Source organism: Myotis myotis, unplaced genomic scaffold (genome assembly GCF_014108235.1).
Source record: "Myotis myotis isolate mMyoMyo1 unplaced genomic scaffold, mMyoMyo1.p scaffold_m19_p_5, whole genome shotgun sequence".
NCBI classification, from domain to species: domain Eukaryota; kingdom Metazoa; phylum Chordata; class Mammalia; order Chiroptera; family Vespertilionidae; genus Myotis; species Myotis myotis.
Window position 1 is genome coordinate 47515375 of NW_023416357.1, and position 24059 is coordinate 47539433.

At 42.2% G+C, this 24059-nt stretch overlaps 1 pseudogene; it reads left to right on the top strand.

Moving 5' to 3' along the window:
* Nucleotides 1-742: 742 nt before the first annotated feature.
* On the top strand, nucleotides 743-1540 carry LOC118656334 (annotated as a pseudogene).
* Nucleotides 1541-24059: the final 22519 nt, after the last annotated feature.

Sequence of the window (24059 nt, forward strand, 5' to 3'; positions counted from 1 at the left end):
AGAAGCCAGGCTCACGGCTGGCGAGTGCGGCAATGGTGGCGGGAGCCTCTCCCACCTCGGCAGCAGTGCCAAGGATATCCGAATGACGACTGTAGGGAGCAGGCCTAAGCCAGCAGTCAGACATCCCCTGAGGGCTCCCAGACTGCAAGAGGGTGCAGGCCAGGCTCAGGCACACCTCCCCCTCTCCCCAGTGCATGAATTTTGTGCACTGAGCCTCTAGTCTAATAATAAATTCCCTATCTGGACAGGTCATGGTGGGTAGTCATACCCCAGGCATATATCTTCTTTAGTAAGAAGATATATGCATTATGCTCAAGGCAAAGATAAATGCATTTAGATTGACATACCTTTGAAATAAGCCTAACCTATCTCAAGAGAGCATGTATTCTTGATAAACTTTCCTGTAATCCAATTCCTGTCTTGCTTTCTCCCACCTTCATCTAATTTTCCTTATGTTCCCTGCTTCATCTCAAATATATAAAATAAATGAAAAAAAAAACCACAAAAAAAACAAAACACAAACTGCCACTCGGGAGATTTCAGATTTTGTTTCCTAGAATTATCCTCAGTTTTGGCTCAAATAAACTAAAAAAAAAACTCTAAAGGTTTGTACAGTCCTTATGTCAACACCATAAATAGAGAATTCCATTGAAAATAATTAACTCGGCCCCGGCGCTGGTGGCAGCTCGGGCGCCCGTGTGCCTTTACCGAGGGGGCGTGGCACAGCCGGGGCTTAGCCGGATGCCGGCGCCATGGAGGAGTACGCTCGGGAGCCCTGCCCATGGCGAATTGTGGATGATTGCGGTGGAGCCTTCACTATGGGTGTCATGGTGGTGGAGTCTTCCAGGCCATCAAGGGCTTCCGCAATGCCCCTGTCGGAATTCGGCACCGATTGAGAGGTAGTGCCAATGCTGTGAGGATCCGAGCCCCTCAGATTGGAGGTAGCTTCGCAGTGTGGGGGGGCTTGTTCTCCACCATCGACTGTGGCCTGGTGCGTGTGCGGACCAAGGAGGATCCCTGGAATTCCATCACCAGTGGGGCATTGACTGGGCCTGTGCTGACTGCCTGCAGTGGCCCATTGGCCATGATGGGCTCGGCAATGATGGGAGGCATCCTGTTGGCCCTCATCGAGGGTGTTGGCATCCTCCTCACTCGCTACACTGCCCAGCAGTTCCGCAACGCACCCCCGTTCCTGGAGGATCCCAACCAGCTGCCCTCTAAGGAAGGGACCCCGGCCTCGGGCTATCCCAGCTACCACTGAGGAAGTGACCGCCTGTCACCACCATCGTGGGAGTTCCTCTTTGGTTCCCTCCCCGATGATCTACCTCGAAGGGAGGGCTGGCTCCCAGTTGGCCCTGGGACCCTCCAGAGAGGGCTTCTACTCTCTGTTCCCTTGTCCCAGGGTGGAGTGGGGCACCCCAGCTGCCCTTCTCTCAGGGCACCCCAGCCCCACCCCATACTCAAATGTAACAAGCTCTTACCCCAGACCCTTCCTGTTCGCCCCGATGAGTATTTACAACCAGTTTTGAAATGCCAAAAAAAAATAAATAAATAAATAAATAATAATAATAATAATAATAATTCAACCCTTCAGAAACCAGCTCTCAAAGGAGTTAATCCATGTGTGATTTCCAATATCTTCATAGTCTGTTAGTTCTGTAAGTCAATTCCTATAAGGGCAGTGTCAAATGTACTAATCAGGTGCTAAAAAATTACTTTTTCATTCTTTAAAATATCTAAAATTCTTAAGTTAAATATTGGTATTATAATTTATAGTTTTAAAAATAATGCTATTTCAAAATATTTTTTCCTCTTTACAGTTTTTCAGAGAACACAAAGAGAAGAATTTGAGGGAACTTGGTTTAATAGAAGAATTTCAAGTATCATATGTATCACAACACACAAAGCAAGAATCTATTATCTACCCTTATTATTGAAATAGAAATATTTAGGGGTGAAAAAGGCAGGTTTAGGCAATTTTTAAAATTAAGGGGATCCAAGGAAAAAACACAGGGCCACAGAGTTGCAAAAGGTACATTTCCATAATACAGGGAGCAGGGAGCCAGCAACAGTTACATTTCCATAAGAGGAGGGAACTAGGCATAGCAAAATGTCTATGTTTACAAAATAAAGAAGAAGGAAAAAAGCCCAGAGGGAATGGGAGAACAATGAGGGAGGAGGGCCTCACATGTCCCATGTGAGGTTTGACCTTTGAGGTCAGGAGTTGCTATAGTGACCAAATCAGAAGAGAAACTGACCAATCAGAGAGACTATCAAGGCACAAAAATCTGCAGCCTTTATAAACCATGGAAAGAGGAACTCCATGGGACTCTTTCTCCCTCCCCATGTGGGAGTCTGTGCCTGTTCTTCAATAAATTTCCACCTTTGCTATACCAACTTTCATCTGTGGTTTCATTCTTCGACTCCAACAACAAAGAATCTGGGAAAGCCCTCCTGCCCAGGGAACACCTTGTGTTCCAGTCCAAAAATCCCATATCATATTGAATAGATTTGATCACTCTAATATATATACTGACCTTTTTATTACTTCAATCTTTATAATTAATTTTGGAATTAGATTAACTATTTTGTCAGTCTGTTCACATGGGAAAAACATATGGTGCTGTTGTTCTTTAGATGAAGTAAAAGATAATGTGCTATTACTACATATATGGTTGTTATGTAAATAGACTTATTTGAGTCCCAGTGGGAGATTATTTAGGTTAGTATAGTACTTAGTGATTTTAAATATAAGAATATCTTGAAGCAGCAAAATAACAGTAATTATCTTGGAAGTTAATATTATTTTTATCTTGTTGAAACGTGAAGGTTGAATATTACACCAATCAAGAAAGAATTTTATGTTCAGGTTTTGATCTTAATTCCTATCATGATAAAAGTTGTTTACATTAATTGGATATGTATGTTTTCTGAAGTTAAAGCTAGCTTTTCCTAGACATACCCAAAGGCCTATTTTGATATAATTTGAGAAAAAAAAATAATGCTTTACTACTTTTCTAAGCATTTATATCTTTATACCATATTAGGTGCATTGATATATAAAATTTAGGGTAACAATATAATTCTTGCATGATATAATAAGTCTTTTGGTTGCCTCATTGCAGTTACAATAAAACTAATGGCCTGAAAGAATTAGTGTTTTCTATCACATTCCTTAGTTAAAGAAATTATATACACTGAAGAATATATAATAAATTCAGTATTTTCTAATTTATAGTTTGACATTCTTTGCTAATTATTAGATTTTTGTGAAAACAACAGATATTACTTTGAGAAATATAACTGATAATTGCACTTTTTAAGCAAATTGCTATCCTATCTAATAATAGAGAAACATGGTAATTAACCATAACTTCGCTACCCTTCCCATTGGCTAATCATGCGAGATATGCAAATTAACTGACAGCCAAGATGGCGGCTGGCAGCCAGGCAGCTGAAGCGAACATGAACATGAGGCTTGCTTACTCCAGTGATGAAGTCAACGTTCCCCGCCAGCAGAAGCTCAGCTCTAAGCTCCGTATGAAACAATGTTGCAATTATAGAACCTAAACAAACCCCAGAAACCTGCTTTCAGCCAGTGCGGCCTCAGAGCTTAGAGTGGCCAATGATGGCAACAGAGTTTCAATTAAAGAATCTAAACAAACCCAGGTACCTGCTTTCAGCCAGCAACGGCCTTAGAGCTAGAGCCTGCTCTCAGCTCCAGTGACAGCTATAGAAGGTAAATTAATCCCAGAATAAAAAAAGAAAAAGAAAAAAGGAGAGGCTGGGAGCTTCAGTCGCCCACCAGCCTGAAAACAGCCCTCAGCCCCTCACCCAGACTGGCCAGGCACCCCAGTGGGGACCACCACCCTGAAGGGGGTGTGACCAGCTGCAAACAGCCCTCAACCCCTCATCCAGGCTGGCCAGGCATCCCAGTGGGGACCCCCACACTGAAGGGGGTATGACCAGATGCAAACAGCCATCATCCCCTCATCCAGGCTGGCCAGGCACCTAAGCAGGACCCCCACCCTGAAGGGGCTGTGACCAGCTGCAAACAGCCATCAGCCCCTCATCCAGGCTGGCCAGGCACCCAAGCAGGACCCCCACCCTGATCCGGGACACCCTTCAGGGAAAACCAGCTGGCCCCCACCCATGCACCAGGCCTCTATCCTATATAGTAAACGGATAATATGCAAACTGACCCTAACAGCAGAAGGACTGGGAATGACTGGTCACTATGACACACACTGACCACCAGGGGGCAGACACTCAATGCAGGAGCTGCCCGCTGGTGGTCAGGGCGCTCTCACATGGGAGGAGCTCTGCTCAGCCACAAGCCAGGCTGATGGCTGCCAGTACAGTGGTGTGGTGGTAGCCTCTCCTGCCTCCTCAGCAGCACTAAGGATGTCCGACTGCAGTTTAGGCCTGCTCCCCGCTGGCAAGTGGACATGCCCCGAGGGCTGCCGGGCTGCCAGAGGGATGTCTGATTGCCATCTTAGGCCCAATCCCCTGGGGAGCAGGCCTATGCCAGCAGGTGGTCATCCCCTGAGGGGTCCCAGACTGCAAGAGGGCACAGGACGGGCTGTGAGACCCCCCATCCTCCCCCGAGTGCACAAATTTTTGTGTACTGGGCCTCTAGTTAAAAATAAAAGACTTCTAAGAGTAAAAGAGCGAATTACAGTGACATCTTGAAGAGAGAGTCTCGAAATTCCTCAGATTACAATTTTAAGCTATGCTAACACATGCTGAAGCATTTAGGATGCAAGAAAATATGGATTACAGGGAATTGTGAGTATATCTAATTTGGCGGGACCTGCTGCTTAGTATTGTTATAAAGGGGATCGCAAAGAAGCCAAAATGTAGTAGTACAGTTTAACATTGTTACTATTGCAGCAGAAAGCAGGTGAGGAAGAGGAAATTGAATAACATCTCAATAGATAAATGGTATCAGCGATCAAGACACTGCCTTCCTAACTTATAGGCAAGGTGCAATTTATGCAGAGCAAATAGAATATGGATCTCTGTTGTAAGCTGCAATGGGACCTAATATTCAAGACGGGAAAAGGGAGAAGAGAACAGAAATCCCAGAATGGCTCATATTGTGGGGTTTGAAGACAATGGGAAAAAGAGCGTCTTAATAGGAAATATGCTTTCTTGGTTTTATATAATAACTACTCAGACATTCCTCTTACAGTCTGGGACTCTTGCAGTCCAGGACCCCTCGCTCCTTACCACCTGCTGTGGAGAACCTCATGCCACCTCCACTATGAGCCCGGCTTCTGGCTGGCGAGGGGAGGGATGAGTGCCACTCAACCAGAAGCTGGGCTCGCTGCTCCTTAGTGTTGGCCCCGCCCCCTGCCCACTTGTCCGGGGGGGGGGGGTGCAATCTGGGGCCTAGCTGGTTGGGGCAGGGGCTGTGGGAGGTTGCGGTGCCTCAGTCATGCCCCATACTGCCTGCTGCGGAGGCAAGAGGGGCTCCTACCACCATTACTGCTCCTGTGTTGAGCATCTGCCCCCTGATGGTCAGTGCATATCATAGCAACAGGTTGTTCTGCCATTTGGTTGATTTGCATATTAGCCTTTTATTATATAGGATAATGTTTTGGTCTGTCAGTTTTGCTATAAGAAATACCACAGACTAGGTGGTTTATGAAGAGCATAAATTCATTGCTCACAGTTCTGGAGGCTAGAAGTTGTAGATCAAGGTGCCAGCAAGGCCAGGTTCAAGTGAAGGCCCTATCTCCTGGGTTTTAGACAGCTGTGCCCTTACATGGTGAATGAGGGCAAAGGATCATTCTAGGGCTCCTTTATAAAAACATTTATATAATAAAATGACATTTAACTCATGTTTTAATAAATAAAATAATACAAAATAGTTATTTCACTTTAGTTATAACAAAGGCCTCACCTCCTACTATAACGTTGGGCATTAGGATTTCAACATATGAATTTTGGTGAAAGACATATTCAGACTACAGTAGGTAATAATGTATTTAATTATAGTAAAGTTCTGTGAAGGAAGTTTCCCCCCTCCCATTTTTTTTTTTTTTTAATCCTCATCCAAGGATATTTTTCCATTGATTTTTAGGGAGATTGGAAGAGAGAGGGAAAGACAGAGAGGAACATAGATGTGAGAGAAATATATCTATTGGTTGCCTCCTGCACTTACCCTGGCCGGGGAGGAGCCTACAACTGAGGTATGTGCCCTTGACTAGAATTGACCCTGGGACCCTTCAGTCTGCAGTCTGATGCTCTATCCACTCTGCCAAACCAGCTAGCCTCCACCCCTCATCTATTTTGTTTATCATATCTATCTAGAACAGTTCCTGGCACATAAAAAATACTCAAATATTTTAAAACTAGAGGCCCGGTGCATAGATTCATGTACAAGTGGGGTCCCTCAGCCTGGCCTGTGCCCTCTCACAATCCAGGACCCCTCTGGGGATGTCAGGCTGCCAGTTTTGTCCCAATCCCTGCAGGCCATGCTGAGGGACCCCACAGGTGCACGATTCTGTGCACCAGGTCTCTAGTATACATAGATCTTTGGTTAACCTCTTCCCAACTTCCCTCTGGGATTCATCAGTCTGTTCCATGTTTCTATACCTGTGCATTGAGCATCTGCCCTCTGGTGGTCAGTGCACATTATAACTACTGGTCGAACGGTCAAAAGGTCGCTTAGGCTTTTATACATATACTAGAGGCCCAGTGCACAAAATTTGTGCACTCGGGGGGAGGGGGTTCCCTCAGCCCGGCCTGTGCCCTCTCGCAGTCTGGGACCCCTCGGGAGATAACAACCTGCTGGCTTAGGCCTGCTCCCGGGTGGCAGAGGGCAGGCCCAATCCCTAGGTGCAGCCCCTGGTCGGGCTCAGAGCAGGGCCGATTGGGGAGTTGGGGCGCCGCCCCCTGTCATGCACAGAGCAGGGCGGATCGGGAGGTTGCGATGCCACCCTCAGTCACGCTCAGGGTAGGGCCGATTGGGGGATTGGGGCACCGCCCCCTGTCACACTCAAGGCAGGGTCGATGGGGAGGTTGCGGCGCCACCCCCTGTCACGCACAGAGCAGGGCCAATCAGGGGGTTGGGGCACTCCCCCTGTCACTCACAGAGCAGGGTCCATCAGAAGGGTTGGGAATCCATACCCTGTCATGCACAGAGCAGGGCCGATCAGGGGGTTGAGGAGCTCCCCCCTGTCACTCACAGAGTAGGGCCGATAGGGGAGTTGGGGCACCGCCCCCTGTCACACACAGAGCAGGGCGGATCAGGGGGTTGGGGCGCCGCCCTCTATCACCCACAGAGCAGGGCCAATCAGGGGGTTGGGGCGCTGCCACTGTCACACTCAGGGCATGCCCGATGGGGAGGTTATGGCTCTACCCCATCACACACAGAGCAGGGCCTGTGGGGGGCGGTTGGGTTGCCGCACCCTGTGACACACTGAGCAGGGCCCATGGGGGGTTGGGGCGCCGTACCCTGTCACACACAGAGCCACAGGGTGATCAGGGGGTTGGGGAGCACCCCTCTATCAGGCACAGAGCAGGGCTGATCAGGGGGTTGGGGTGCCTTCCCCTGTCATGAACAGAGCAGGGTGGATAGGGAGGTTGTGGCTCCACCCCCTGTCACACACAGAGCCGCAGGGTGATCAGGGGGTTTGGGCGCTGACCCCTGTCACGCTGATCCCGGTGCCAGAAGGCCTCGTGGATCCACTGATTCCGGTGCTGGGAGGCATATTACCCTTTTACCATATAGGATAGAGGCCTGGTGCACGGGTGGGGGCCGGCTGGTTTGCCCTGAAGGGTGTCCTGGATCAGAGTGGGGGCCCCGCTTGGGTGCCTGGCCAGCCTGGGTGAGGGGATGATGGCTGTCTGCAACTGGTCACACCCCCTTCAGGGTGGGGGTCCCCACTGGGGTGCCTGGCCAGTCTGGGTGAGGGGCTGAGGGCTGTTTTCAGGCTGGCGGTTGACTGAAGCTCCCAACTGCTCCTTTTTCTCTTTTTTTTTTATTCTGGGCCAGCTTTTGCTCTGAGGCTTGGCTCTAGTCTGAGGCCTCGGCTGCTGAAAGGAGGTATCTGGTTTGTTTGGGTTCTATAATCAAAACACTGTTTCAACTGCAGCTCTGAGATCCGGCTGGCTGAAAGCAGGGATCTGAATTTGTTCTATAATTGAAACAATGTTGCGGTACTGCTGGCTGAAGCCCGGCTGGCTGAAAGCAGGTTTCTGGGGTTTTGTTTAGCTTCTATATTTGTAATAATGTTTCAAACTGCAAGCTCAGAGGCCAGCAAGGCAGGTGGGGAACCTGGCTTCCTCTGTCACTGGAGCAAGCAAGCCTCATGTTCGCTTCAAGCTGCCTGGCTGCTGGCCACCATCTTGGCTGGCAGTTAATTTGCATATCGCCCTGATTAGCCAATGGGAAGGGTAGCGGAATGACACCAATTTGCATGTTTCTCTTTTATTATTGTAGATAGATAAGTGACCAACAGTGCAAGCACATAGCATACTCCATTAACAAATTGAGTAAATAGCAACTACAGTAATTCAGCAACAAATAATATAGGAACAAAGGTAAAAATAATGTGAAAAAAGAAGCATAGCAAGATTTAAGAAATAAAATAATGTTACGTGTTAAAAACAAATTTGTATTTTTCCAATCATTAAAAAATGAGTTTGTCAGAATAATAAATCCTAACCCAGCTATTTTTTATGTTTTAAAGAGAGAGAAAAAGAAGAGGAAAAAAAAGACAGTAACCTCTTAAAACAAAAATAAAAGAAAATATGATTTTTAAAGATCTGGGAAAAGGCAAATGCAAATGAAAATTAAAGAAGAAATGGCCATATTCATACCAAGGTGTTTAAAATTTAAAAATAAAATCAGGTGGGATAAAGAGGGAGATTATATAATGGTAAAAGTTACACATAACTAAAAATATATAACATTTACATACCCATATGCACTAAAAAACAGTTATTATATATAAATTAAAAAATATTGGAAATTGAGGGAGAATTTAAAATATCCAGTTGACCAATATAAGTGCACAGAGAAACTGAATTAAAAAAATAAGTACAGCCCTCACCGGTTTGGCTCAGTGGATAGAGGATCAGCATGAGGACTGAAAGATCCCAGGTTTGATTCCGGTCAAGGGCATGTACCTTGGTTGCGGGCACATCCCCAGTATGGAGTGTGCAGGAGGCAGCTGGTCAATGTTTCTCTCTCATCGATGTTTCTAACTATCCCTCTCCCTTCCTCTCTGTAAAAAATCAATTTTTTAAATATATATATAATATATGTAATATATATAATATATATAATGTATATATAATACATATAATATATATATATAATAAGTACATTTGATTTAATAAATAAAAATCAAACTATTACTCAATATAGCCTATATACACTGAGTGGCCAGATTATTATGACCACCTGATGTTTGTAGGCAATTTAGCTATAATTTCGCGCTGAAATTGCTAGAGGGCCAGACCATTACAAATAGCAAGCAGGTTGTTTACCACGACAGTAGAAGTGATTTTTTTCTGAAGATATGGGTAAACAATGAGATTTAACAACCTTTGAACGTGGGATATATTTGAACGTGAGTAGCCAGATTATTATGACCACCCCATCAGTACTTCGCTGGGACACCTTTTGCCTTCAATACTGCGGCAATTCTTGACATTGACTCCACGAGATGTTGAAAGGTGATGCGAGGAATCTGTCACCATGCCTGATGAATAGCACTGTCCAGTTCTGTGAGATTTGATGTTGTGGAACCAGCTGCCTGATGGCTCTTTTAACTTTGTCCCACAAATGCTCAACTGGATTGAGATCTGGTGATTGTGGGGGCCACCTAAGCAAGGTAAAGTCTCCCTCATGTTCTTGAAATCACTCCTGCGCAATACGAGCACTGTGGCATGGCGCATTGTCTTGTTGGAAGAAGCCATCTCCATTGGGATACGCCATCAACATGATAGGATGAAGCAACGATACTTAGGTATGTTGTGCTATTCAGACGTTGTTCCACATGAATTAAAGAGCCCAAATCATGCCAGGAAAACATGCCCCAAACTATACACTTGCCCCCACTAGCTTGAAAGGTTGTAGTCATGCATGTGCGGTGCATGCTTTCATGCTGTTCCTGCTTAATTCTCACTCTGCCATCTGCATGATGCAACTGGAAACGTGATTCATTGGGCCACATGACTTTTTTCCAATGCTCGACTGTCCAACCCTTGTGTTCCTGTGCAAATTGGAGACATTTTATCTTGGTAACTGCAGACAGCAAAGGTGTTCGAACAGGCCTTTGGCTTCCATATCCCATACGATGTAGTGTAGGGCTAATTTGCCTACAAATGTCAGGTGGTCATAATAATCTGGCCACTCATGTTCAAATATATCCCACATTCAAAGGCTGTTAAATCGTGTTGTTTACCCATATCTTCAAAAACAAAACAAAACAAAAAAAAAACACTTCTCCTGTCGTGGTAAAAATCCTGCTTCCCTATTTATAATGGTCTAGCACTCTAGCATCTTAAGTGCGAAATTATAGCTAATTTGACTACAGACCTCAGGTGGTCATAATAATCTGACAATTCAGTGTATTTTTCATGTGTTTATTTTTCCAAAAATATTTTACAGTCTTGGAACCAAGGAAAATATATAATCATTGTTGTCAAAACCATCAGCAGAAGCATAACAATAATGAAAACAAAACAAAACAAAAAATCACAAAACATTTAACACTTTGTTATGTGCAAAATAATAACTAAAAGATGATGTAAACATCTTGGAAATTAAAAGACACAATAGTCCTTAATACCCCAGATCATTGAAATAAACTGAAAAGAGAAATAAAGAACTATCTAGAAACATTTAAAAATGAGCATGCATTATACTAAAACTAATGAGCAGTGATTGCCACAATTAGAGTAAATTCATGGAATTAACCTATATAATCCTATATAATAAAGAGGTAATATGCAAATTGTCCTCACTCCGTCATGCTGTCACAACATGGCTGTGCCCACAGTGGAGGCAGGGTTCCCGTAATGAGCTGTAACGGGCGATCAACAGGGACCTGAGACTGCATGGCGCTGGGCTGGGGCGGGTGACCTGAGGCTGCGCCCCCTGTCTGGTGGAACTTGACAGGGGCCTCAGCCTGCACCCACGACCCGGTGGGGCTTGACAGGGGACCTCGGGCCACACCCCCCGCCCAGCAGGGCTTGACTGGGGAACTCAGACTGTGCCCCCTGCCCAGTGGGGCTTGATAGAGGACCTCAGGCCACACCCACCACCTGGCGGGGCTTGACAGGGGACCTCAGGCTGCGCCCCCCACCTGGTGGCGCTTGACGGGGAACCTCAGGCCATGCCTGCTAGGTGGGGCTTAACAGGCGACCTCAGGCTGCGTCCCCCCCTCCCCCACAAAGCAGGGCTTTATGTGGGACCTCAGGCCGTGCCCCTCACCTGGCGGGGCTTGACAGGGGACCTCAGGCTGTGTCCCCCTGCCCAGTGGGGCTTGACGGGGGACCTCAGGCCATGCCCCCTGCTAGGCGGGGCTTAACAGGGGACCTCAGGCTGTGCCCCTTCCACCCGGCAGGGCTTGATGTGGGACCTCAGGCCGCGCCCCTCACCCAGAGGGGCTTGACAGGGGACCTCAGGCTGTGTCCCCTGCCCAGTGGGGCTTGAAGGGGGACCTCAGGCCATGCCCCTCACCTCAGGCAGCGACTATGCCCAGCAGGGCTTGATGTGGGACCTCAGGCCACGCCACCCACCACGGCTCCAGGCTGGGGGACCTGAGGCTGCACCCCCTGCCCAGCAGGACTTGACGGGGGTGGGGCCAGCCAGGTCAGTATCTCGCCCAATGGGTGTGGGGCCAGCTGGGTCTGGGTCTCGAGCAATTTTGAGGTGCACGTGGGTGGGCAGGGACTTGACTCTGGGTCCTGCAGCATGCCCCAGACTCAGACGGGAGGAAGATTTTCATATATATTTTACTAATTATCTTTAATCTCTGACATTTCTATTATAGAGAAAGGGCAAATAGCAATATTAAAATATTTCCTCTAATTCCTTTTTAATGTGCAGAATTTCATGCACTGGGCCACTAGTCCTATATAATAAGAGCCCAGCAACCGAATGGCAGAATGACCAGTACGATTGGTCGACCAGTCACTATGACATGCACTGACCCCAGAGGGCAGACATTCAATGCAGGAGCTTTCCCCTGGTTGTCAGTGTGCTCCCACAGTGGGAGCACCGCTCGACTGACCAGGATGAGTGGCACTTGCACAGCAGGCTGATCCCCACAGGCCACACCCCCACCAGTGCACGAATCCCATGCACCGGGCCTCTAGTATCTTAATAATTAAAAAGTTAAGAGTGAATAAAGGGAACTTATTCATTTGTGATACCCTTTCTTCCTTACTTCATACTCATTCCCAATTCCTCTCATGCTTGCCCCTGTTGACTTCAGAGGCTACAAATGCAATGCTAGCTCTCATCTTCCTTTCTGCTATACTGTCAATGTGCACAAGTTCTGACCAATGACACATGAGAAAATGTCTCTTGGATAGATGCTGAAAAATATTTTGCTGTCCTGATAAAATGAACAGATGTTGCTGCAACTGCCCCCTTCCTAATTTAACTCCAGCCTTGAATACAGACTGATGCCAAGATCACAGATCCAGATATCTTGTGAACATATGAATATTAGACATGAAAATGTGGCAGAGGAAACAGTAAGTAAAAACATAACTTGCAATACCTTGAGATGCACACAGAATATATGCCAACTAAAGCTGTGGTGTTAGCACAAACATTGGAACATTCACAATGGTAGTGTATAATGCTTATCTCTAGCTGCTTTCAGCTAAGTCTCCAAAAAGGTATGAACTCAAAGTTCTAAAAGCCATCTAAAACAGTGAAAAAAAGAAAATAAAGCTTTGCTAAGAGAGATGCTCTCCCTATGTGGCCTACAATGTAAGTGATTTAAAGTCCCATAATTTGTGGACCTGCTGGGTTTGAAAAGACAATGTATGTACCCCAAATTGCAACTAGTCAAAAAAGCAGGGAAATAACTGTTTCAGCAGGGGATAAGATTGATGAAATTAGTCAGTAGGTGGCAAAAGGAGGATTCAGGAAGGTGTGTTTATTCACCTAGGCTACCATTTCAAACAGCCTTAAAGTAAAAGCCATTAAGGGTAGGTTAAGAGGCATAGATAGAACCAAGAGGCCAGTAAGTTCAAAGACAGGAAACTTTAAAGACTATGTTTAAGCAAAATGCTTAGATATGGCTACTTTTATAGGAACTGACTGGAAGAAAATATCTTTAAAACATAGTAAGTTTTCAAAGGAATTATTTTGCAAAAATAACAGCATTTCTAGATTATAACAACACATAACTCTTTGTCACTTATTACAAAAGCTGATCATTTGTCAGGAAAGTTCCTTCTCAAAGTTTATCTCATATGGCCAAAGGATAAAAAAAAGATTATTCCAATGTGGTAGGTGGCAGCCCAAAACAGTGAAAAACAGATTCCAAGATGGCACAAACAGCATTGCAGTTTCAGTGGTGGGAAGGTGGGAGAAACTGGCTAACAGACGAATTTATCTGAACAGAGAGTTTTTATTTGTTCTCTCCATGATTTTGTAGAATCTAGGCATCACTAACTGCCATATCTTTCTCATTCTTACCTTTCCTTAATGAGATTTTTTTCAGCTATTCTTTTCATCTTTAAATATTGCATTGTCATTGTGTTAAACAAGATATTATGCCCTTTGGGTATGGGTCACTAGAACATGAGGAGCAAATATAGACCCCAATGATAGGAGTGCAACTACCACAATGTCCTGGACTCAAATTCACACCAAAACTCATTGAGAAATGGTTGTTATGAAGATAGCCATTAGATTATTCTTAGTTTAGCTAAACTTTCCAAAGACATCTTCCTGACTAAAGTGTCCTGATATTCCTTTTATCAGAGCATTTACTTTAGACAACTTGTGATTGTGAACTCTTTTTCTGCCCTTTTGAAATGTAAATACTTATAAAAGCCTTTTCCAGTTTAACAACTCAGGAATGTCTTCTTTTTGAAATGCAATCATCAAGGAAGGTAGTGCTCCTACCTCCCATCTCTATGGGATGGTAAGAGCCTAACTTCCATGGGGTACATAGCTCCAAGAAAGTTTATTCCTCTTTTGGGAAAATCCAATTAGCAAAAATAGACTGGCTAAGGTCTGATTTCCTATTTACCCCAGCTCTGTATCTGGTACCATATATCATTTTTGTTCTAACATAATTATATTAATAACTGAAGATGTTACAAATAGGAGATAACAGCAAAAAGATACTATTGGAATCACTGCTAAATGAAGCATGTTTGCAGTGTACAATCTTCAGGTATTTTATGTTGTAAACAAAACATCCCTTTTCCTTTCATTAATGAAACCGAGTATCCCTATGATTTTGATTAAGTTTAGTTTTAAATTCTAACTCTAGAAATTCATATTCTCTCTCTTTCTCTCTCTCTCTCTCTCTCTCTCTCTCTCTCTCTCTCTCTCTCTCTCTTCTCTCCACCTCAGCAACCTACTATTTCCCCTGATTAATCAACAGCCCATGGGGAAGCACAAAACAGAAACCTGGTCCTGACTAATAGTCACAAGGTCTGGACCTCTGGCAGCCTAATGATAACATCTTGACCTAAGTTATGTTGAATTTCCTGAGCCCTAAGGTGGAATGACTCCTTAGTTACTCTCCCATGAAACCAGGCAGAAGGACATCAAAACGGACCTCAGAGCTATCCTCAAGACCTGAAGAAATGATTCCTCTTTCCTTACCTCACCTTTGGCTAATCAGCTCCCACCAAGCCCCAAACCCCTAATCTATGGTATCTTGTGTTTTCGCCCTATATAATCTGTAACCTACATGCTATCAGGGAGTTTATGCTTTTGAACATTAGCTTCCCATTCTACTGGCTGGTTCCATTCATAATAAAATAGCCAATGTTTCTCCTCTGCAATTCTTGGTGTTTAGTGCCAGCTGGAAGAGCTCTTTCCATTCTGTAAAGATATTTACTCTGGTATTCAGTTAACATTGAGCCAAAAGAATTCCTCAATGCCATGAATATCTTTGAAATTGGAAAAAAACAAAGATATTATCATGAGTATAACTTTGAAATTAATTAAACAGAAAATCCCCAAGTAAAAGTTTTATAAAATAATTTAAAATCCAAATTTTTGTTGAGATCAATAAAATCAAAACCTCACAAATTTGAATTTGGAAAAAAAAAGAAGTTAAATATTAAAATTAAGAATAAAAATGAGATAATACAACTGTAAAATGCTAATGTACATTATTTAGATTACAAAATATAAATTACCAAAGGTAACAAGAAAAGCAACACATTTGAATAGACAGATTACCATAGGAAAAGAGAACTGAAAGTTTAATTAAACAATGTCACTGAAATTTCCACTATTGTTTAAATTACTCCAGGTCATGATAAAGATAAAAGCATCTCTGGACTTCTAGTCCAGATGTCTGAGTTAAAATATCCTAGAATTATGTCGTCCCATAAGATGCCAAAACTAAGGACTACATATAGAGCAACTGTTTCTGAGAATAGCCTGAGGACTAATTGGAACAGATTCTCTGCAACTGAGGCTAGAAAGAAAAAGGCACATCAAGATGGTAGGAGGGGTGGAGACACATCTTCAGTGCAGTGTTCCACAGGTGGAAGGGATGTTAGAGCTATGGAGGTGTCCCCTAAGGAATGAAAGGTCCAACACCCACCTCAGAGACCAGCACTGGCACTGGGAAGAGGAGCCCACATGACCAAGGCATATGTCCAAGAAAGCCTAAGGACCATGGGAAACTGAGTCTGTGCTCTCAAAGGCTTTGTGCAGAGGGAGCAGTTTGAAAACTGTATGGATTATACACAAAGCAGACATACTGACTGAATCTGGAGGGTGTGCCAGAGGGGAAGGGATCTGTTGGAGCCTTCTCCAAAGGGGTGGAATCGCTAGTGGGCACCATTTCCTACCACTTTATCATGGTTTGTTTTGCTCTGTTCTTCTACAAAACATGCTGACAGGTGCCAGTTCTGGCTCTCTATTAACCTACTAACAGTTTGCCACACCCCAGCATTCCTCTGAGAATCCATCCAATCCAAGCTGCCTGACCAGGCCAGTGCACACCCTGAAGCCATTCCCAAAGTGGTGTCCCACCTACCAATACTCAGTGGGGGCCCCAGAGACAACCCAAGATTGTACCCTGCCACTCTGTTCCTGGTAGGTAGCCCTAAGATGGTGCTCTGCCTACCTATCACCCAGAAGGCAATTCTGGTCAGTCCCAAAGTGCCTCCAAGGAGGCACCCCACAACCCAAAACCAGGCAGCAAGCCCTGGGCAGCCCAGAAACCTCTCCAAAGAAGTGATATGTTCCAGGTGGTCAGTTTCCACATATCAATGTGCCCATAGCAGTAGAGGGCAGAACTCACAGACACCCACACCAGAGGCCTGCACCACAGACCAGTGATCCTGTAGCAGTCACAGTGGGGCCATCTACCCTGGGGGCCAGGCCATCTCATCAGAGTACCTGCAGTTGCTGTGACTTGAGTTACTGCAAGCCAGGCTAAGGGCTAGCCCAGCCCATCAGCCCATCAGCCCATCAGCAGCAGTTGCCGTCAGGCCTTGCAGACAGCGAGGACAGGTGCCATCTCTGTCTATTAGCACATTCACAACAGGAGAGCATACACAGCCCACACAGGGTAACTCCTGGAGCACCTGACCCTTGTGACCAGGGGCAATTGCTCCATTGGTCCTGCACATGATACCTGTACAGGATAAGGTCCCTCGTTCAATATTGTAACATGTAGTTGATCGACCTAATATAATACATAGAAACAAACACAGAAACTTAGGCAAAATGAGGAGACAAAGGAATATGTTCCAAATGAGAGAGTAAGACAAAATCCCAGGAAAAGAACTAAACAAAATAGAAATAAACAATTTACCAGAGAAAGAGTTCAAAGTAATGGTCTTAAGAATACTCACCAAACTCATAAGTATGTATGAAAAGAGAGAAAACTTCAACAAAGTAACAGAAAACAAACACAATTAGAAATGAAGACTATAAAACTGATATAAAAATACTAGAAGAAATCAATAAGTTAGTTGATACAGAAGAACAAGCAAGGGGTGAAAGATAAGGTAAAAGGAATTACCGAACCCAAACAGCAAATTTAAAATAATAAAAGTCAGGAGAATATAAAGAACCTCTGGAACAACATCAAGCATATTAACATTTGCATTACAGGGGTCCCATAAGAAAAAGAGTGAGAGAAAGGAAAAAAAAAACCTAGTCAGAGAAATGGCTGAAAACTTCCCTAATGTAGCAAAAGAAACTGACATCCAGGCCCAGGAAGCACAAAGTCCCAAAAAAGACGTACCCAAAGAGACACACAATAAGAAGCATCATAATTAAAGTGTCAAAAGTAGTATAAAAGCATTTTTCCTTTGTAAAGCAGACTCTCAGGTTAGATGTAAGGTTCAAGAGTTAGACTCACAGAAGGGCACTAGGATAATAATTTTCCTATCTGCCTTAGTACCACTAAGAGGCACATCATATATTATTTATTTCTGTCAGAGAATTTTCTTATGGCTGCTCTCAAGACATATACCAAGGCCAGGGGAATTACAGTACAAGGAAAAACTGAACATTATAACAATAAATAGTCTACCCAATGTTTTACTGATTACCTGGTTAAAATAAGGGTAGTCATTTTGGTTAGCTGAATTATTAAATCAAAGTCCAATTTTCCCTTTTTTTTTTTTTGTATAAAGCAACATGGCAATGGCAAAGAGCATAAATTCTGAGGTGTCCTTCTAGGTCTATGACACTCTTTAAATGATAATTGAAAATAAATTAAAATAAACCTCTCTCATGTAGCTGCATTTTCAAATCATTATAGGAAACCAAGAAAGATTATTGGAAGAACCAAATTTAAATCATTTTGTTGATTAAAATGTGCTACGTAGATGAGAAAATAGACGTAAACATTTTAAACCACTTAATAGTGTTTCTGTATACTATCAAATTCACATTTTACAAAGGTCTTTACTTTGTAGTGCTAGCACATATAAGAGCCACCTTTTTGTCTATTTAAACAGGAAGTTTGTCTATGATATAAGAGCTGTCATTAAAGTGAATGTTTCTCAGTCTCCTGCAATCTACCATGCACAATTTAAGATAAATCCCCTCAGTTTTATTATCAGAATATCTTAGCTAAAAATATATATTGTCACACTCCATTCCTATAAGTTGAAAATCTAAATTGCTTAACCTAGAATTCTATGTTGTACCTTAACTAGTAGCATTTTTTTCTCCAATATAAATTTTCCTCTTCTCCACTCATTTCACTCATTTGTGAAATATAATAGACAACATAAACTGATGAATAAAAACAGATCCAGAGATAGAGAAGCATCAATTAACTGTCAAACCTCAGCGGGAATGTAGGGGAGGGTGGGGGTAAGGGGACGAGATCAACCAAAGAACTTGTATGCATGCATATAAGCCTAACCAATGGACACAGACACCAGGCGGGTGAAGGCATGAGTTTTGAGGGGGGGGGTCAATGGGGGGATAAGGACACATAGGTAATACCTTAATCAATAAAAAAAAAAGTGATGACAAAAGGAAAAAAATTTCCTCTTCAAAACAGTATTTCCAAGAGAAGATGGTGGCATAAATGCCTGTACTCACCATCTCCTAAAACCACATCAAAATTACAAATAAAATACAGAACAGCCATCATCCAGAACTGCTAGAAAGCTGGCTGAATGGAAGTCCTACAACTAGAGAAGTAAAGAAGAAAGCACACAGAGACTGGTAGGATGTGTGGAGGCGCAGAACAGGCTGGTCAGGCACCCAGGTGTACTGCTTTTTTAATTGGAAGAGAGATCATCTCTACGGAGGCAGCCCAGAGGAGCAAGGGGTCCAAGCCCCACACCAGACTCCCAGCACAGGGTCCCAGAGCTGGAAAAAGAAGTCCCTATGGGCAGTAAGAACTATGAGCTGTGAAAACAAGTGCAGAATGGGGCTCAGTGACAAAGAGCTGCTGGAGACCCAGCTGTTCCTCTTAAAAGGCCTGCACCACAAACTCAACTTACAAAGTCCTGCTTCCTCTGAGCTCCAGCAGCAGGGTGAGGCTCTGGGGAACACAGACACAAATGAGGAGGAGGAAGTGGATTTTCTGGGAGGAACTTGGGGGTGACTTTCTCCCAGATGGAGGTGCTTGCAGGGATCATTGTTCCTATGCTGGGACCTCCCCAGTCACAGCACTGACTGGCAGCCATTCATGTTTGCTCTGCCCTGGTGGTTCCCTAGGACCCCACCTCTTCCAGTTTACAACCCCACCCAAGCTGTGGGCAATGGCTTTTGTATATGAATGGCCTGTCCTGGCTCAGGCTAAAACCAAACAAGCTGCAGCTGGGTCAGGGAGCCCCAAACCTATCAATAAAAGGCCCAAGACCTGGCACCAGCACCAGCCTGTCTTGCTTCATAGCTGGGTCTCAACTGGGCACTTCAAAACCCGATACAAAGAAGAAGAATCTGCAGATCTCTCTGTAGCTCCTGCTGGGTGGCCGGGCAGTGACTGACCTTACACTTCCCTGGAGACCCAGGAGCCAGTGTACCCAGTGGTCAGTTAACATACTGAAAGGGTTAACTTGAAATGCAGGCAGATAGGGCAGGGGGTCCAGTGGAAAACAAAGGCAGGTGAAATGAACTAACAGACTGACTGGTTCATGAAGAAAGAGACATATAATGTAAAAAAGGGAAATCAAAATTTCCCAATATGAATTTTTGAGAATTGAAACTATGTTGCACCAATTACAATATAAAACATTGTAGGAAAAACTATCATAATGAAAGAAAAACAGTGGGATATTAACATAGCATTCCCTAAATAAAATGTTCAGCAGCAATATGGAAAACATGTTAAGAAACTTCAAACATGTAGAACACAGAAAAAGACAAAATTCTTGTTATTTGTGATTTCTAAAAAGTTAAACAACAATTTAAAAGAAGTTTGAGAAAAGAACAGATAAAACAGAATCAAAATTATTTATGAAAACACAATTTTTAAAACTCCAGAGCTACTTACTGGACAAAGTTGGTTTGAGCACCTATGGGAAGCAACCGATCAATGTGTCTTTTTTAAAAAATATATATTTTAATTGATTTCAGAGAGAAAGGGAGAGGGAGAAAGAGAGAGATAGAAACATGAATGATGAGAGAGAATCATTGATCAGCTGCCTCCTGGGGATCAAGCCTATAAACCCATGACCCCTTCAGTCCACAGTCTGACACTCTATCCACTGAACCAAACTGGTAGGCTATCTAGTAATATCTTTACACTGAACCAGACTTAAACTAAATGAACATGTCCACAATTTAAAACATTTTAGGAAAACTAACATGGTTTGTTTCCGGTTCATGAATATTCCAACATTTTTAGAATGCTAGGTATCTCGTGTGGTTATGATAAATTATGATAACTTCAAAGTATATTTCTAAAACAGGATATCACTAGAAGTGTGAATCATTATTTAATCACAGGAATAAGTAGCTACTTGCATAAGTAATGGAAGAATGAAAAAACTCAGCGGCAACAACATTAAACAACAAAACCTTGGTTTGTTTTCTTTTGTTTGTTTTTTTACTTAAATGAATTGATTAAATCATATGTACAAAAACATATTTTTAAAATATTGATGCTAAAGTCAGTGAAATCAGTATATTCAGAGTTTATACAGGAAGCAGTATTTTTAAATTTGTAAAGTAACAGAAAGCCTTGCTTCCAAGTTGCTATTGATATTTTGGTTGTCATTTACATTTCGTGATAGTATTTTATTATCCTCATTTTATGCCAGTACATGTCTACAGAGACTTTCAGAAAACACCAACTATGGGATAATTTAAATATACATGCTTAGATGTATACTAGTACCTGAAGATTTCCACCTACAATATCTGCTTGCTCCTAATCTTTATACTACAAGAACCTGGATATATTGTAGTAGATAAGTGATGGCGAACCTTTTGAGCTCGGCAGTTCAGCATTTTGAAAACCTTAACTCTGGTGCCGTGTCACATATAGAAATTTTTTTATATTTGAAACCATAGTAAAACAACTATTTATATTTTTGATATTTATTTTATATATTTAAATGCCATTTAACAAAGAAAAATCAACCAAAAAAATGAGTTCGAGTGTCACCTCTGACATGCGTGTCATAGGTTCGCCATCACTGGCAGGAGAACTGTAAGGAACATAACTGCCTGCTATGTTTTATAAACATCATTATGCTGTTAGTTCATTCATATGTTACAATTGAGAACAATGGTTTTCTTATCATTCAAAATCAAAACATGTGACTGTATACATTTCTGATGTGTTCATTCATTCATTGATGGATATCTGGTTGTTTCCACATGTGGGTAATTGTGAATATTGTTGCTAGAAACAATCATGCAGAAGTGTTTGACTACTTGCTAATTCCTTTGGGTATATAATTAGAAGTAGAATTTATGGGTCATATGGTAATTATATGTTTAACTTTTTGAGGAACTGCCAAATTGCTTTCCACAATGATTGAACTATTTGACATCCCCACCAACAATGTAGGAGGGCTCCATTTTTTCCACATATTCACTACCACTTTGTAAGTTCTGTGTTTTCTTATCTTGATATTAGTGGGCATGAAATGGTATAAAATTGTGATTTTAATTTAAATTCTTTAATTAGAGTACTGATGATGAGTATCTTTTTTAGCTGCATGTTGGCAATCATATGTCTTATTTGGAGAAATATTTATGTTTAGTGTCTTTTGATAATTCTTAAAAATTTGAACTGTTTGTATTTTTGTTATTGGATATTAGACCCTTATTGGATATATGATTTTCATAGTGTCACCCATAAGGTAAATTATCTTTTCACTTTCTTGTTGTCCCTTGATACATAAAATTTATACACTTTTCCTATCATCTGTCATCCTTATCTAAATCAATTCCCACTGATATATGGGCTTATTTCTGAAATCTCAACTTTTTTCTAATGATCTATATTCCAAACTTATGCAGTATAGAATTTTTTAAATTATTGTAGCTTTGTAGAAAGTTTTGAAATCAGGAAGTTGGGAGTTCTGCTCAGCTTATTTACCAGGTGTCTCCAAAGGCTTAAAATAGCAAGACTGGTCTTTGGAGAAAGTTTAGGTTGAGTATAAAATGGTCTGTCATTTAGACAACCAAAGATCCTATACCATGAAGCAGGAACCATTTAAGAGCTACAATAGCTATAAGAATATGAGACTTTAAGATAATAAATATAACCAGGGACAAAAGGAAGTAGTCTAAGCATAATAGGGTCAATTAATCAGGAAGACATACCGATTATACATGCACATTTAAAAACCAAATCTGAACCAAAGAATGGGTCTATGTGACTCACACTGTAATCAGGTTTCCTCAGGAATGTTTTAGGTAATTTATAGCTCAATAACAAAATTAATTGGGGCGATATTGGTTAATAATATTATATGTTTCAGTTGTATTATTCTATAACACATCATTGTATATGGCATTGTGATCACCACCCAGAGTCAAGTTTCCCTTCATCTTTTTTAAAAATATATTTTTATTGATTTCAGAGAAGGAGGGAAAAGGAGGAAGAGATAGAAACATCAGTGATTGATAAGCTGCCTCATGCAGGCCCCACACTGGGGATTGAGCACCCAATCAGGGCATGTGCCTTGATGAGTAATTGAACTGTTGCCTCCTGGTTCACAGGTCAATGCTCAATCACTGAGCCATGGGCTCCCTCCATTTTTAACTTTCAATCTATTTGTGTCTTTGAAACTAAAGTATCTATTTTGTTTTTCTTCCAGTCTGAAAATCTCTGCCATTTTATTTGAGTGTATAATTAGATAGATATCCATTTTATTCTGCGTTTGTTTGTTTGTTTTTTAGAGAAAATAGTTTAGGAAACAAATGAAATATTTGTCTTGTGAGGTGGCTGTGGTGATGTGTATAAGAGTAGAAAGGTCTAAGAATGTGACCTTATTATCAGAAAGTTAATCTGATTATATAGATACTCTGGCCTGGAAATGTATTATTTGCTTTTTGCCTCTTATTCAAACTTAATAGAATTTTATATACATGGAGTGTCAGGATTTAATTGTTTCCAGAACAATATGATTTCTTATATGCTATAAAGGATTAAGTCAGAAATCCTTTTCTAATTCCACCTTTGGGCAATGGCCTTATTTCTTCAGCAACACCTAAGGGTGAAGTATGCTACATCAACATAAGAAATTCTATTTTAAAAAAAAGACATTTATTTTCCCCCATAGGTTTTACCTGCTTCTATCACACAAAGAATTCAAGAGGTGTAACACTTGATATGAACTACTTAAATTCTTCATTGTCTTCCTTTTCACTCTGTACCTCTGTAAAAATAGTTAACTATATAAGAGTACATCTAACACTTCAGACTGAGTAGATAACGTACCTGCTTGAAAATTTTTATGTGCTTCATACAAGATAGAGATTGAAATATGTGAAGTTAAAGTGCAGTAACAAATTTAAGCTTATAAACCTTTTTTATAAGTGGCAAAATAATTTTTAACTGAGTAATCGGCTACAGACATAAAACCCTATATTCCTGACTCCCCAGTGACTAAATGTTGGTATATGATGAAGTACTGGTCATTGAGGTTTAATTTTAAAATATCTATGTAAAAGCTTCTGGAAACTTTTCTTATAAGACAGTTTGTATGAATCATTTGCCCATCCCTGCCCTTTCTCCATTCTGCCAGGAATTTAGATGTTACAGATGATAATATATCTTGGATATTATTTGAAAATGAGAGTCATACTCTTGTTATATAGAAGCAGAATACTGGAACCTGAAATCCTGAGCATTGTAACAGCCCTGTCACACAAAATGTGGAGTATCGCCACCAGATCTTGACAAGGAGGAGAAGCAATCTTTGATCTTGGTTAATCCACT